At 47.7% G+C, this 16,416-nt stretch overlaps 1 protein-coding gene across 5 annotated transcripts in view; it reads right to left on the minus strand.

Moving 5' to 3' along the window:
* Window positions 1-16,416, minus strand: part of LOC147615494 (transducin family protein / WD-40 repeat family protein) — a 275,467-nt gene that overhangs the window by 97,375 nt on the left and 161,676 nt on the right. The gene's annotated exons all lie outside the window — the stretch shown is intronic.

The following is a 16,416-nucleotide window of genomic DNA, read 5'->3' on the forward strand; positions in this document are numbered from 1 at the left end:
GTTCCTCTTATATGGGCTTCATATAGACCACGAAGATGCAGTTCGACCAGCATAACTTTATGAGGATCACAAATGATGGCTTCATTCAGAAGCTGGACTATTTTCACAAACACATGTCACATGCCACATGGATAGCAATGGCACAGGTCTGAGTTTCATTACAGCATTTGAAAGTTGAGATTAGGAGGGACGAGGGCATTGTGAGGGAGGACAGGATCTATAGGCTCTGCTCTCTGGAGGTCGTAACAGAGGAGCACTATCCTTTCAAATGCCCAGTTCAATATGAGACACGGGTTCCAATGTCTCTTCTGACATGTATTTGGAGGACTTTAGCTATTTGAGTTGCACCGACTAAGAGACGAGCTATGCAGAGAGGGCCGGACACACATCCCAAATACCTCACAGGCAGTTATCATTAGGTTCTTTCTTTCGAGTTGCACCGACTAAGAGACGAGCTATGCAGAGAGGGCCGGACACACATTCCAAATACCTCACAGGCAGTTATCATTAGGTTCTTTCTTTCGACTGAGGATGGGAGTACACAACGACCACAAGAGGTCACAGTCAGATGACCTCACCCAATGGACCAAGCAGCACATATTTATAGTACTACAGCAACCTCGGCCACTCCACCTCCCAGATGCCACTTTAGAGAGAGCACTCCAGTTGCAACAAGCTCGATGGTAGGCTACGGCAACCCTCCACTGGGCAGCTCCAGATCTCCATGATACTCTAGCCGGCTAATCCTGTCTCCCTGAGTGCTACCTCACCAGAGTCTCCCGATGACAGAGAAGCTCCATCAACTACAATCCTAGGCAACTTTGATCTCTACACTGCATCACTCGTGAGAGGGGGCCAAAACCATCTCAGAAAGGGCAATGAAATCTCCAGCATATCTCATAGTAGACTGGGCATCTGCATATGTAAAGCTCCTCTGTCTCAATCTCCCCAGACCTATATAGCCTTCATACCCCAGCACTGTGGGTTGCCCTAAGCTCTCCCACACTCAATCCTGAGGCAGTGGGAGGAAACCCTCAACTGACCAATGACAGTCTAGGGTCAAATAATTCTTCCTGAATCCTGCCTAGCCTATGGCCCTCTGTTAGTGCCCCTTTCCCCATGAGCTAATCTGAGCCTCCAAGACTGATCCGTAAATCTCAACGTATGATGGGGTCCAAGGGGTCTACTGCCTTATGGATAGGAACGATGGTGTGGCTAGTCCAAGATGGAGGAAACCCCTCACCAAGGCCCTATGAAAGATGTGAGCTAGGATAGGAGCAAGGTCTTCCAACTATGTTCCAAATGGGGTGAAACAAGAAGGGCATGGGGGGCGACAAAAGAAATAAAGAAAGAAAGATATCGTGAGTGTCTACTAAAGACCCAATGAGCCTATGAGACCAAAGTGATACAATAATGTCCATGGCATATCTCATCGTGGAAACGGAAAATAAAATAGAACAAATCAAAACTATCTCACTGGAGTGATACAAAACTGTCCACGGAGACGGCTGGTTCAACGGACTGTGAGCTGCGCTGCTGAAGTGACGTGAACCTGCGCTGCTGCCCCCGCCTGCCCTCTGTTGCCTCCGCCTGTTTCTTTGCTGCTCCCGCCTGCCTCTGCTGCCTTCGGACCCCCCTTCGCCTGCCCAACTTCTGCCCTTTGCTAGCCTGCCCTTCAGCTACCCCCACTAGCCCCTCTGCTGCCCACCGCCTGCCTTCGCCTGCCCCTTTTGCTGCCCCCGCCAGCCCCCCTTTTGCTGCCCTGCCTGCCCAGCTGCCCCCATCAGCCCCTCTGCTGCCCACCGCCTGCCGTCGCCTGCCCCCTTTTGCTGCCCCCGCCATCCCCCCTTTTGCTGCCCCGCCTCCCCCTTTGCTGCCCGCCCCCTGCCTTCTTCAGTCCCCGCTACTGCCCCCGCCTGCCCCTTTGCCCTTGCTTCCCCAGCTGCTCTCCGCCTTTGACCCCCTTCCTCTGCTCCCGTTTTCCCAGCAGCTATTTTATCTGGATTCAAGTCGGCCGCCCACTGTTCTTGATTGGTCTTATGGCTTTTTCTGCCGCAGCCAATCTCTCATCACCCCCACTGGCTGCGAGAATCATTAATTTTTCACAAGACGAGCTCACCTCTCTTCAGCATGACATTGACCTTGAGGTCCAGACTACCCTTGTTTATGGTTCCCACCCTTCTCGTTCACAGGCCCGTGAATGGCTTCTAGTAGCTCTCCCTTCAGAGCTGATTGTGCACTTTCAGGATACTCCTTTACTTGGTCGAGGCTTCTTCCAGGTGGACTTTCAGTCTTCAGAAGCTACTTCTCAGGCTTTGGCTAGCAGCCCCTTTCCTCTTGGTCCTAGGAAGATTTTCTTATTTCAATACCAGGTGGGCTTTGATCCAGTGGTGGAGGATCAGCGCCTTACCCCGGTCTCACTACGGTTCCCTGCTCTTCCTCGGTCCTATTGGAAGCTTTTAGCTTCCATAGGGGCATCCTTTGGCCAGGTTCTAGAGGTACCAATCCTCCCCAGCTCTCCCGCCTCAGCTTCCGCGGCCGTTACTGCCACTCTTGATGGTGTACCCCGGGTCCTTGTGCTTGTTCCTGATCCATCGATTACTGATGATCATGTTATCCTTCAGAGGCCTGACGGATCTCATTTCCGCCAGAGGATGGAGATTGCAGGCAGACCTGACCAGTGTCGGATTTGTCGTCGGGGCGACAGGGTCACATTGCTAGAGATTGTCCCAGATTGAGGGGCCATGCTAGGAGGCGGCGTGGTCCTGCCCATCAGAGGCCTTCTGCAGATGCCAAGACTCCAACTGCTCCTTTGCCACAGCATACCACACAGCGTTGGGTTGTGGTTAGGGATGGCAGGCACCCTCGGACCCCCGTACCTGCCCCTTCACCCACACTCCCTGTGGAGCACCCTAACCCCTATGCAGCTCATGCCTCACAGGATGTTGATCCTTTTTTGCAGGATGAGGCCTTGCAGGCACATGATCTGGATCCCTCACAGGAGGATGCTGCATTACAGTTACAGGATGATTGCACCCTTGAGGATGATGTTGCACATTCGCATTGTCATGGTACCTCTCGAGTTCTGAGGACTAGCCCTGGCTTTTTCCCGGAGTGGGAGAGAGAGGTAAGGTTTACATCGTCTGATTTTCCCTCCCTTACCTATGCGAGACGTACTTCCGCCTCTAAAGGGGGTCCTTCGTCGACCACGAGATCTGGTCGTTCCTACTTTGAGTCTTTATGAGGATTGTCTCTTGGAACATTCAGGGTCTTGGGGGTTTTTTTCAACGTCGACGGAAGCAAATTGTAAAAACCCAGCTTCATTGTGCAGTCACAGGTGGACCTATGGATATATTGCTCTTGCAAGAGCATAAACTGGATGCTAGTCAGTGTGGGAGATCAGGCAAGCTTCTCTCGGGACACACCTTTTGGTCACTGGCTGTTGGTACCAAGGGTGGTGTTTGTATCTCTGTTTCAGCTTTGATCTTGCCTTGCATCATTGGACATGGTGTCATTTTGCCTGCAAGAGCGCAGTGGATCCTTCTTATGCAGGGTACTACACGCATTGGTATTCTCAACATCTATGCTCCTAACCATAGAGGTGAGAGGATTGCCTTTTGGAAATCTCTCCCTACATTGATGCCTCTTGCCGACCATTGGATTATTGGTGGGGATTTTAACATGGTTGAGATGCCAACGGATAAAAGAGGTGGACATGAGGGCTTGGTGCATCCTCTTGAAAGAGCGTCTTGGGAGAGGTTTATACTCTCCATTCATGGTAAGAGATTGTTGGCATGAGGATGACATTTTGAGAAGTCCATCCACTCTTCTTTATTCATGGTCTAACAAGAGAAGAGATGTAGGATGTATCTATGCACAGTTAGACAGATTTTATGTGGATGATTGGGTGCTTGACGGAGGTGGACATACTTTGATTGCTACAGGCACCTCCAAATCGGATCATTGCCCAGTGGTTTTATGTATTAGAGATCCGAATTGCCATGGATCAGCACCCCATGTACGTATCCCTGATCATTTGTTTTCAAATGCAAAACTATCGCGTCGTATGCTTGATATTTGGAGATCTCATGACTTCTTACAAGCCTCTCAAAGCCTGGCCTCTGCTCTCTGTGATATTAGGGACTTTTATCACACATGTGCCCTATCTAAGAGGCAAGAGGCCTTGGACTTAGAAAGGGCTATTAGACGTAGATTGGCTGCCTTGCAGAAAGAGCACGAGAAACATCCTCATGCTCAATGGGTTGCAGATTCTTTATGTACTATTAGAGCAGAACTTCATCACTCTCTTGAGCAGCGCGCGGAGTATCGTTTCCATGCCCAGGAATCCTTTTGGACACAGATGGGTGGCAGATGTAACAAACATTTCTTTGCTTCTCACGGCCCATCTCATGCCAGAGATAGTGTCAGGCAGTTGCAGGATTCACATGGCACTCTTCACTTAGATCCTCTCATGGTTAGACAGATTGCCACCGATTTCTATTGCCAGCTTCTTAGTGCTGAGCCGCATTCTGATCTGAGACACGGTGCACAGAGGAAGGTTTGGAATACATTGCCACATTTGATCACCGAGGAGATGTGTGCCGCTCTGGATGCCCCTTTTTCTATGCAGGAGTTCAGTCATGCTCTTCATGCCTTACCTCATGGTAAGTGTCCGGGGGAGGATGGCCTCTCCCCTGTTTTTTTCACTACTTTTTGGGATGAGATTGGGGCTGAGATAACATCGGCTTTGCAGGAGATGTGGGACACAGGTTCTATGCCTTCTTCTCTTATTGAGGGGCTTATTTATCTTATTCCTAAGAGCGGGATAAGACATTGATTGGCCAGTGGAGACCTATCACCTTACTTGGGACTGCCTATAAGATTCTTGCTAAGGCAGTGAGCATCAAATTGCAGCAGCCAATTTTGCAGGATGTTATTCATGATACCCAGAATGGATTCTTACACGGCAGGAGCATCTTTGATAACATTTTCTCGTTTTGGGAGGCCGTCGAATGGGCTAAAGCGAGCAATCAGTCCTTAGCCATTCTGCTCTTGGATTTTGAGAAGACATATGATAGAGTGGATTGGGACTTTCTTGAGGGTACTCTTAGTCATATGGGCTTCTCTCAGAGATGGATCTAGGGAGTTTCATGCATGTATCATGATGCCCACAGTAGAGTTCTTGCTTGCGGTGATAGAGGAGAGTGGTTTCAAATTTCTCGCTCAGTACGACACAGCTGCCCATTAGTCCCTTTATTATATATCATAGTTGCAGAGGCCATGAGCATCTTTCTCCACTCCACTGCTGGTATTTCAGGATTGAGGTTGCCTCTTCGTAGTCATGAGGAGTTGGTTGACTCTGAGTTAGCTGATGACATTGCCCTGTTTTTGGAGGCTTCACATATATGCTTATGTTCCTTCCGGGTAGCACTAGAGGAGTTCTGTTTGGCAGCAGGGGCACTCATTAATTGGCACAAATCTGTTGGTTTTTGGGTTAGTGATTCACCGAGAGTTGATTGGGGTGCAGAGCTTGGTTTTACTTGGATCAGCCGATGATGTACTGCTAGATATTTGGGATGCCAAGTTGGGATTGATATTTCTCCTACACAGCAGTTTGCTCCGGTACTTATGAGTATCCGGAAGAAGCTCCTCCATTGGAGCTCTAGGAGATTAGATTTAGCCTCCAGAGCTTTGGTGGGGCTGATCAGGTTTTGCTTGCCTCAGCTTGGTTCATTACCTCTTGTTGGTGCTTCTCTCGTGCGTGCATTGGCTAATTGTGGAGATTGATCCGCAATTTTCTCTGGTCGGGATTGTGTTGGGGTAAAGGCGTTATGCCCACCCTTATAGTGTGTACAAGCCCATAAGTTATAGTACATAGTACACTTAGTACTTTTAATGTACTAAGTGCACTATGTGTACTAGTGCAATATACATGTGTGATAGGGGAGTCACACACTCACTTGATGAGTTGACTTATCCCCACAACTCTCTCTCTCTCTCTCTCCCTTGCTTCTCTGTGTATATGAACTCTAACCCTAATTCAGGTTTCTCCCCATCAACTGGTATCAGAGCCTCTGCCCTTTGAATCTCTCTGCTGCATAGCTCTCGTTTCACACAGCCTTTGCCCTTTTGAATCTCTCTGCTGCATAGGCTGCACTGTGGCCAGATAGTGCTGCCCCATCACCCAAGTCAAGGCCATCCTGCCAGTAGCATGGGCTGCCCATCCACTCAGGCGCAGCCAATCAAGCGAAGAAGATAGGCGAGCGAACTGAAGCGTGGAGTTCTATCTTGGTGGCGGGCGTTGAATCAAGCCGTCAACTGGCTGCTGGGCATAGAAGGCGCTAGGCGAATACGCCAGCGCTAAGTGAAGCGAAGGACGACTTGACACAAGGCGTGTAGCGTCGGCTGGTCCAAAAGCGAGCGAAGGCAGCAGCCAAAACAGGTGGCGCTCATAAGCGTGCGAATCAGTAAGCGATAGGCGAACGTCGAGCGTGGAGCACTGGCAGCGAAGGCTAGTAGGCCCCGGCGCCCGTCAACTCGCGTAGCCAACAACCGCTGGTCACCGTAGCGCTACTAAGCGAAGCTAGTCCACATAGCGAGCGAAGGCACCAGCGCTTGGCGAAGGCAGCAGTACAAAGCCCAGCGCTTCGTCTAGCGTTTCTTCTCACGCTGAAGGAAGGGCGGGTTTCATCTCCTTACTCCTTTACCCCAGGAGTCTTGAAGCTCTTCAGCAGAGGGTAAACCAGTCCCTACCTACATAGCTGCAGGAGCATCAGCATCAGCATCAACACCAAATTCGCCTGCAAATCTCAGAGAAATTCAGAAAATTACAAGGTATTCTGCTTCAATTTTTTTTTGGGATTTGCAATTGAGCAAATACAGTAATCAATTGAGCAGGTACAGGTGCCCAATTGCTCAATTTTGAGCAAAATTGGCAAAATTGGGTGACATTGGTCACAATCAGGATCAATTTGCAGGAAATTGGTCAAATCAGGATCAATTTGCAGGAAATTGGATGTCGAAATTTGGGGCTTTTGATGTAATTGTGCAATTAAGCACTCATACATGCTGTATGATGTGAAAAATCGCACATTTGGGCAAAATTGCAGCAAATTGCAGTGCAAATCAAGGGGCTTTTGTGCCGATTGAGTTGATTTGCATGGAGGCAATCGCATTTGATGCTGTGGATAATGTGCTGATGCCTTACAAGCACTCAATGTGCCTGTAAATCAAGGGGCTTTCATGTATTTGATGTATATGTGGCCAGGGGGAAGCATCGTGAACACTCTGGATGCCTTCATGTGCGTCAATGTACCATGCACGATCAGAAATTGATCTCAAATCAAGGGGCTTTTCAAGTTTGTATGCTTGTTGAGCTTGGCAAAGCAGCAGGCAAGACATTTATGCCTTGAATCCTCAGAAATCAGCTTGCAGTCAAGGGGCTTTTGCCCAATTTCTGTTCGGAACTGTTGTATGCAGTGTTCGGGACTGTTAAAGTCTGATTTTCACTCATTTGGACAGCCAGGAGAGCATTTATTGCTATTGTACCTGCTGGTACAGATTTGGCACAGCTTTGTGCATGTTTTGGCATGGCTGTACACTGTTTTGAGTGATCAAAAGGTTCAAATTCAGCTGCTGAAATTGCCGGTACAGGTTTGGTACATCATTGGTGAGCACTTAGTACTGTTGTACAGTACTTTGGAAGGGCAAAAGAGCACATTTAAGGTGCTGTCCAAAATCTGCAGCAACCAGATTTTGGTGTTTTCATCACAAAAAGTGGGAGAAAAGTTGCATTCTTGCTTCCGCAGTGGGAGATAAAGCTTGGGAGAACATTTGTGAGCACTTTGTGTGCTTTGGGTGCAGTGTTTGCACATCTTGGGTGCAGTGTTTGCACATTTGCAGGGAGTCAGGCATTGACAGGTTGCATTTTGCTATGGCAACCCCCACAGGTGAGAGCTCTTCATTGCTTCACATCAAGAAGCTTGAAGGCTCGCATAATTATGATATTTGGCAAACCCAGTGCTACAATGTGTTGCTCCAGAAAAAGCAGCACAAGCCTATCAAAGAAAGGGGTGTGATACCCGCTTCTCTTACAGCTGAAGAGTGGGAAGATATGGATGAGCTGGCAAGATCTACTATCATGTTGTCTGTGTCAGACTCATTACTTTTCAGCATTTGTGAAGAGAAAACAGCTTGGGGAATGTGGCAGAGATTGCAGGACTTGTATGCCCAACAAAGTGCCTCAAGCAAAGTGTATTGGTTGAAGAAACTCATAGGCCTTCAGATGAAGGAAGGGGCTTCTATGACAGCCCATCTAAATGAGTTTAATGGTATTGTCAGCCAGGTTATCAATCAAAAGTTGGCAATGGACGATGAGTTCAAAGCCACTTTTCTGTTATGCACTTTGCCAGAGAGTTGGGACACATTTAGGACAGCCACTAGCAATTCGAATGCTATGCTGTCATATGCAGATGTTGAGGGTGCTCTTCTTCAAGAAGAGATGAACAGGAAAAACAACTCTGTTGGAAAGTCCAATGCAATGAATGCACGTGGGAGATCCCAGCAAAGGGGGAAAAGCCAAGAAAGGGGAAGGAGCAAGTCTCGCTCCAAAAAGGATTTGGAATGCCATTATTGTGGCAAGAAGGGACACATCAAAAAGCAATGCTACAAATGGAAAAATGATCAAAAGGAAAAGGGAAAAGGCAAAGACAAAGAGAAGGATGAAGCCAAAGATGTAAAGCCAAAGGGCAAAAGTGGAGTCAAGATCGAAGAAATCAATGTGTCACATGCAGGTGGCAGTGAGGATGAGGTCCTCTTTACTTCTTCACTTGATGCCCATTCACTTCTTACAGGTGGTCATGGTATGCACTCATGGATCATTGATTCAGGTGCCTCCTTTCATGTCACAGGTTGCAGAGACTTGTTTGTCAGGTACACTGCTGGCAATGAAGGAGTGGTTTATTTGGGTGATAACCATGCATGCAAGATTCTTGGCAGAGGTGATGTGAGGCTTGTGTTTTCAGATGGCTCACAGCTTATGCTCCATGATGTCAGGCATGTGCCTGAGATCAAGAAGAACCTGCTTTCTACTGGACAGCTTGATGATGCTGATTATGTTACCACATTTGGTAGTGGAAAGTGGAAAATTAGTAAGGGCTCACTGGTTGTTGCCAGAGGCTCTAAGGTGGACACTCTTTACTTTATGCATGCAGGTGTTTGTCACCATGCTAATGTAAATGCAACCGAGCTGCCGGAAATTTCTATGTGGCATAGCCGGTTGGGACACATGAGTGTCAAGGGAATGGAGCAATTGTCTCGTTTGGGTTACTTGCCTTCTCTAAAGTTTTCAAGTTTTCAATTTTGTGAGCATTGTATATATGGTAGGCAACTACAGTGCCCCCACAAGAAAGCTCTTGGACAGAAAGATGCTCAGTTAGAGCTTGTGCATACAGATGTATGTGAGATGCCTCAGCTTTCTTTGGGAGGGGCAAAATACTTTGTGTCTTTTATTGATGATGCCACACGCAAGGTGTGGGTCTATCCTCTTCGTTTGAAGAGTGATACATTCTCAGTGTTCCAGAAGTTTGTTGCTCATGTTGAGAATCAAACTGGTAAAACACTGAAAGCTTTGCGTTCCGACAATGGTGGAGAGTATATGTCCAAACAGTTTCAGGATTTTTGTGATGCTAAAGGCATCAAGAGGGAGCTCTCTACTCCTTATGATCCTCCACAAAACGGGACAGCAGAGAGGATGAACAGGACCATTCAGGAGAAGGTCCGTTCTATGTTGTCACATGCTGCATTACCTCATGGTTTTTGGGCTGAAGCTGTTATGACAGCCGTTCACCTTATAAACAGGTCACCTAACACGAGGCTTGGTGGGAAAGTGCCAGAAGAAGTATGGACAGGGAAGCCTCCGTCATACAAGCACTTGAGAGTGTTTGGTTGCGTTGCGTACGTGCACATACGCAGGGAAATGCGCACCAAACTTGATCCTAAGTCTCACAAATGCATATTCCTAGGATATGGTGACAGAGGTGAAATGGGGTATAGACTTTGGGATCCCATGAATAGAAAGATCATACGCAGCAATGATGTCATTTTTGATGAAACATGCATGTATAAGGAGCCTGCAAGGCAACAGGAGCCTGGCAGAGTCATCTTTGATGATGATGGACATCATGGACAACAACAAAGGGCTGTAAATCAGCCATTACAGCAGGAAAACCAGCCCTTAAATGGTGCTGAAAATGGTCCAAATGGACAGCCAGAGATGGCAGAAAATATCCCTATGGATATACCACAGTTAGAGGATATACCGGGCATGATTTTTCAGCCTTATGGCATGGAACAGGAGCCACCAATGGGTGATATGCAGGCTGGACAGCAACCTGCAAATGATGGTCATTGGGTACGGAGGTCCACTAGACCCTCCAGAGCCCCTGACAGGTTTGTTCCAGGGGTTGACTACTTGATGCTCACTGACTGTGGGGAGCCCTCATGTTATAAAGAGGCTTTACAGAGGGCAGACAAGGCTCTATGGGAGCGTGCCATGAAGTCAGAGATGGATTCTCTGCATAAAAATGGAACATGGAAGTTGGTGCCTTTGCCTGCAGGCAAGAAGGTTTTGCCATGCAAGTGGGTTTACAGGCTCAAAGTTGCACCAGATGCAAAGCCAAGATACAAAGCCAGGTTAGTGGCTAAGGGCTTTAAGCAGGAATATGGTGTGGACTTTGATGAGATCTTCTCTCCAGTGGTCAAAATGACCACACTTAGAGCTGTGTTGGCTTTGGTTGCGCATGATGATCTGGACTTGATTCAGATGGATGTGAAGACTGCTTTTCTTCACGGTGATCTCCATGAGGAGATATATATGCAGCAGCCAGAGGGTTATGCAGTAAGTGGAAAGGAGAAGCTTGTATGCAAGCTGAAAAAGAGTCTTTATGGGCTCAAACAGGCACCAAGAGAATGGTATCATAAATTTGATACATTCATGAAATCTCAGAAATTCAGGAGAAGTGACATAGATCACTGCTTGTACACCAAGAAAGCTTTGGATGGCAGTCTCTTGATTCTCATTTTGTATGTTGATGATATGTTGATTGCCGGGAAATCTCGTAAAGAGATGGATGCCTTGAAGCAGAGGCTGCATCAAACCTTTGATATGAAGGATTTGGGTGATGCAAATCACATCTTGGGTATGCGGATACTTCGGGACAGAAATCAGCATGTGTTGTATTTGTCTCAGAAGGAATACATTGGCAAAGTCTTGCAGAGGTTCAATATGGACGGGGGGAAGAAAGCTAGTACTCCTTTGCCTCCATATGTGAAACTCAGTGCTATGGACAGCCCACAGTCGGATAGAGACAGGGCTGATATGGCCAAGATTCCGTATGCTTCAGCTTGTGGCAGTCTCATGTATGCCATGGTTGCTACTAGGCCGGACATTGCATTTGCAGTGGGAGTGGTTTCTAGATACATGGCCAACCCTGGCAAGAAGCATTGGGAAGCAGTGAAAGGTGTCATGAGATACCTGAAGGGCACACAGGATTTGTGCATTTGCTTTGGCAAACAGGATGCATTAGTGCATGGTTACACGGATTCGGATTATGCCGGTCATCCAGATAACCGGAAGTCTACTACCGGTTATGTGTTTACATTCACAGGAGGTGCTGTGTCATGGATATCCAGGATGCAGAAGTGCACTGCCTTATCTACTACAGAGGCCGAGTATATTGCAGCCACAGAGGCTTGCAAGGAGGCATTATGGCTATCTCGGTTAGTGGTTGATTTGGGCTATACAGGGGATATTCCATTGTTGCATTGTGATAGTCAGAGTGCCATCCAGTTGGCAAAGAACCCTGTCTTTCATGCAAAGACGAAGCATGTGGATGTGAAGTATCACTTCATCAGAGAGGTGATAGAGAACAAGCAAATTCAGCTTGTTAAGATTCATACGGATGACAACCCGGCTGATCTGTTGACGAAGAGTTTGCCTCCGGAGCGGTTTGCTCATTGCAGACACTTGATGGGCATTGGATGAGGCCATTTTCAGCCTTGATATGGCCTTGTATATTATCATGTACATGCTGATTTTTTCTTTTCCTTTACTTAAGGGCACTTTGCCTTTAAGTGGGAGGTTGTTGGGGTAAAGGCGTTATGCCCACCCTTATAGTGTGTACAAGCCCATAAGTTATAGTACATAGTACACTTAGTACTTTTAATGTACTAAGTGCACTATGTGTACTAGTGCAATATACATGTGTGATAGGGGAGTCACACACTCACTTGATGAGTTGACTTATCCCCACAACTCTCTCTCTCTCTCTCTCCCTTGCTTCTCTGTGTATGTCTCCCATGAATGAACTCTAACCCTAATTCAGGTTTCTCCCCATCAGATTGGATGGCACCTCAGACACTCGTGCCAAGGTAGCTTGGCTCACAGTTATTCAGCCCAAAAGAGAGGGGGGCTTGAATATTATCGATCCGGATGCTCAATGCAGGGCGTTGCTTTGCAAACTTGTGGTCAGAGGTTTCCTACCAAGCACTGAGCCTTGGAAGGATTTGTTCTTGTCTCAGATTTCCAGATGTACACCCAGGGTCGGGAGGACACCTTTTTTGTTCACAGAGGCTGATATTAGGGCACCATCTTCCCCTCTTATTGCAGCCATTGTCAGAGCACGGAGAAGCATGAGATATTTTTTGCGACAAAGGCTTCCTAGGTCTTTGGACGAGGCTGACCGACAACCTATTATGTGGAACGAGTTCATTAGGGATGAGGCTGGTCGGCCACTTGGTGCATCTCGTTATATGCAATGGTCAGGATGGGAGAGATGCGCATACACAGTTCTTGCTTGGAAGACCTTTACGAGTCTTCCGGAGGATCGGAGGGTTGCATCCACTCAGCATCTTAGGGGCTCTCGCATTCGTATTGATCAGATTGATGCAGCTATTCCGCATGAGTGGCTTTCTAGGACCTTTCACGGAGACTATCATCCGAGTTGGCTAGGAGTTTTTTCGAGGATAGGCATACCTCTGCAGGTCATTGCTCTGCCACGCCAAGAGGATACGGATTTCCTCATGTATTCTATCATGCCTGGTGGGAGATTGAGGAGATGTAGTATGGAGGAGATCATACCAAACACTAGGCTTAGTCCAGTGAGGATTGTTAGTCGCTCGGGGAAGCACTGGTTCATTGACCCTTCTCCTCAGATAGTGACTCATGGCTCTTGGTGTTTGTGGCTATATGGTGGCAGTCCTATCAGATATCTTCAGTGGGATCCAGGAGAGTGGGAGTGGATTGATGCCTTCGATCCTTTGAAAAGCCTTCCTTTTTTCAGTTTCACTGTTCGGAATGCCAGGCTTCTCCTCACTCGACAGATGCATAGGATCCCTACTCTCAGGCCTCATTGGGAGAGGTATGATATTTCTCCAATGATACAGCGTAGATATTGACATAAGACTTTGGCGCTCAAACAGAAGGAGCCAGATCTCTCATTTCTTTTGGTTATTCTTACATGGTGGTCTCCCCACCAATCAGTGGAGATCAGTTTTCGGTGTAGCACCTTCTTGTCCTAGATGTGCGGCAGATTCTGAGTCCGTACAACATTGTCTATGGGGGTGCAGCATCGCATAGCAGATTGGGGTCCTGTAGCCCAACTTATGGGCAAATTGAGTGGCTGAGCCATGCATGTGACTTGGGGGACAGTTGCTTGGCTCTCCCAGTCCGGTCCGCAACTTGTTTATGAGGGCAGTGGTACAGATTCTGTTTTTTTCATTCGTAGAGGTATTGCCCTGCATGGTTTATTGCAGGATGTTCCTCACTCTCATTATACACCCCCTAGACAGAGGATTGACAGCAGTTTGGAGATTATTGCCAGTATTACAGCATGGCAGATCTGGAGAGCTAGATGCACGGAGGCTATTGAGGGTGTCCAGATTTTTGGGTCTCAGTGCATTAGTACTATATGGGGTGATATCATCCACACTCTTATGGCTACTTGGACTCACATTCAAGGGCCCTCTCGTTCTGCATAGGCGAAGCGTGTGATATTTATGCAAGAATGGGACCATGGCATCTTCTTTTCCTCTAGTACCACAGGTCTTACATGGCATCATGATGCTCCTCAGTGGTTCAAATCACCTTACATATTGGGGTGATTCTATTCTCTTCCGGCTTATAGCTGTGATTGTTGTATGTTTTTCTCATACTTAATAGAAGTCTCTTTCTGAAAATTTTTTTAAAATAAAACTGTCCACGGAAATCTCATCATGGAATACCAGGAACATGAGAGAGAGAGAGAGAGAAAGAATGAATGAAAGATATATTAACGTCTGCAAAAGGCCAAAATTGGCCTATGAGACAAACAAGTAGTACAATGATGTTCCTCCAGTCATCAAGAGGAAAATGTGGAGTGAGAATAAAATGTACAAGTATGACAACACGACCATAGGGGACTCAATGGTGGTGTACAAACGAGAGGGTGTGGATGGAGTACTAGGGCTACTAATGCATCTCTATATGCTGAAGGGGTGATACAAGTATGATATGTTATCTACTCCTAACTCCATCCAGTCCCATAGTCTGGGTACAATATGTCATACATCTGATCTGAGGATGCCGTAAATGTCTGGAACATGCATCCTGGATCAGAGCGAAAATGTGTCAGCTACTCTTGGACCTCCTGCTGATGTCGAGACCGGATGGCAGAGAGAGAGAGAGAGAGAGAGAGAGAAAGAGAGATTCAATAAAGTCTGCGGGATGCCAAAAGACCACTAGGGTCTATGAGACCAAAAACATATTAGAAAGTATCCATGGGTTACAATGATCCTAGTAAATAACATAAATGAAAAAGAACCTAAAACTAACAGCATCATCAGCTGCATACAAGTAAGTAATGGGTAACTGAGGTATGACTTATACAACTTCAGACTGAGGCTCATGGGGTTGTGGAATCCTGGAGAGTGGAGACCCAACCTCCTCAACAACTATGTAGAGCTCTTCAACATCCACCTCTCGCAGTGGATAAATAGATCTGCAGTACAGTTTACAAACAGTGGAGAGCCTATGGAGTATGTAACCTCATATGTATACCTTGGGATCACTTTTGCTGGACCTCAGTTCTCGATGCGGATGGTGGCCGACGCTAGATTGATGAGGGGATATGCAGCCCTTGGCTCACTAGAGAGGCAATGCGCACAAATACAATTTCAGGAGCCGAGGACGAAGCTTTGGCTATTTGATACTCTAGTTACACCTGCACTATTGTATGGTGCCCCCGTCTGGGGTCCTAGCTTATACCACACGAGGAGACAGAGGAGAGAGCCAGCCGAGACAGATACAGAGGAGGTATATGATGGGTGGAAGTCGATGGAAAGCCCCTAGTGGCAATGATCTCACGCATGATTAGGAGTAAGCCATCAGTGCCACATGAGATTGTGCGGGTAGAAATAAGGGCTGCACCAATAGTGACAGAGGCTCTATTCCAGACAATGACATACTGGCATAGGCTATGGGAGCTTCCACTTGATAGATACCCCCGGCTAGCCCTAGAGTCCTCCAGACAGTTGACACTTGAGGGAGATACTAGTGCTGGTATGCACAGGTAGGCACTTGGTTTGGCATGCACTGCAGATGGAGGCACTCCCCCCGTTCCAGTACAGCATAGAGGCCCCGCCATTTGCTCTCAGCCGCATAGAGCGGAACAGGGTTATCAGGAAGGACATTGTCAGACTGGATACTCAGAGGCCATGGAGTTCACCTAATCGTCCACTAGGGACGAAGATGGCCTTCTACAGAGAGCACCTCCTATGCCTGACAGAGGATGGGTTCATCATCCGCCCACGCTACATGGACATACACCTTTCCTTTGGGGTGAGATGTGCGATCGGCCAGATCCGCACCTCGTCCCACCGGCTGAGAGTGGTGACTGCCAGATATGGGCCTAGGGCGGCCGCACCAGAGGACAGGATATGCCAGCTCTGTCACACAGAGCCCGAGATAGAGGATCCTTACATATGTCGATGCCCTGTATACTATGAGATTCGGGGGAGGTTCCATTGCCTCTTCCAAGCTGGGTTCGGACCACTTTCCAGGATCATGGACTTCCCGGATCAGAGATGCCTGGGACTTTTTCTTCTAGAGCTCCATAGACACGGGGAGTCCTTAGTGAGATCCAGCTCAGCTGTACTTGCTTGAGGACCAGCACAAAGAGCTCTCACCGACTTCTTCCATACCAGCACTCGGAGGGCCGATCCACCCATCATACCTAGACCACAGGCTAGTGGAGGAGCTCGGCCGAGAGGTGTGACACTTGATAGAGCCACTGAGTTATGCAGAGCTCGACTCCCCAGACCCCATGGCCCTCGCCCACGGCCAAACCACCACAAGAGGATCCGGGCCATCATCTCCCATCA

Source organism: Cibotium barometz, chromosome 40, assembly GCF_041138505.1.
Source record: "Cibotium barometz isolate CiBa-2024 chromosome 40, ASM4113850v1, whole genome shotgun sequence".
In the NCBI taxonomy this organism is placed as follows: Eukaryota; Viridiplantae; Streptophyta; class Polypodiopsida; order Cyatheales; family Cibotiaceae; genus Cibotium; species Cibotium barometz.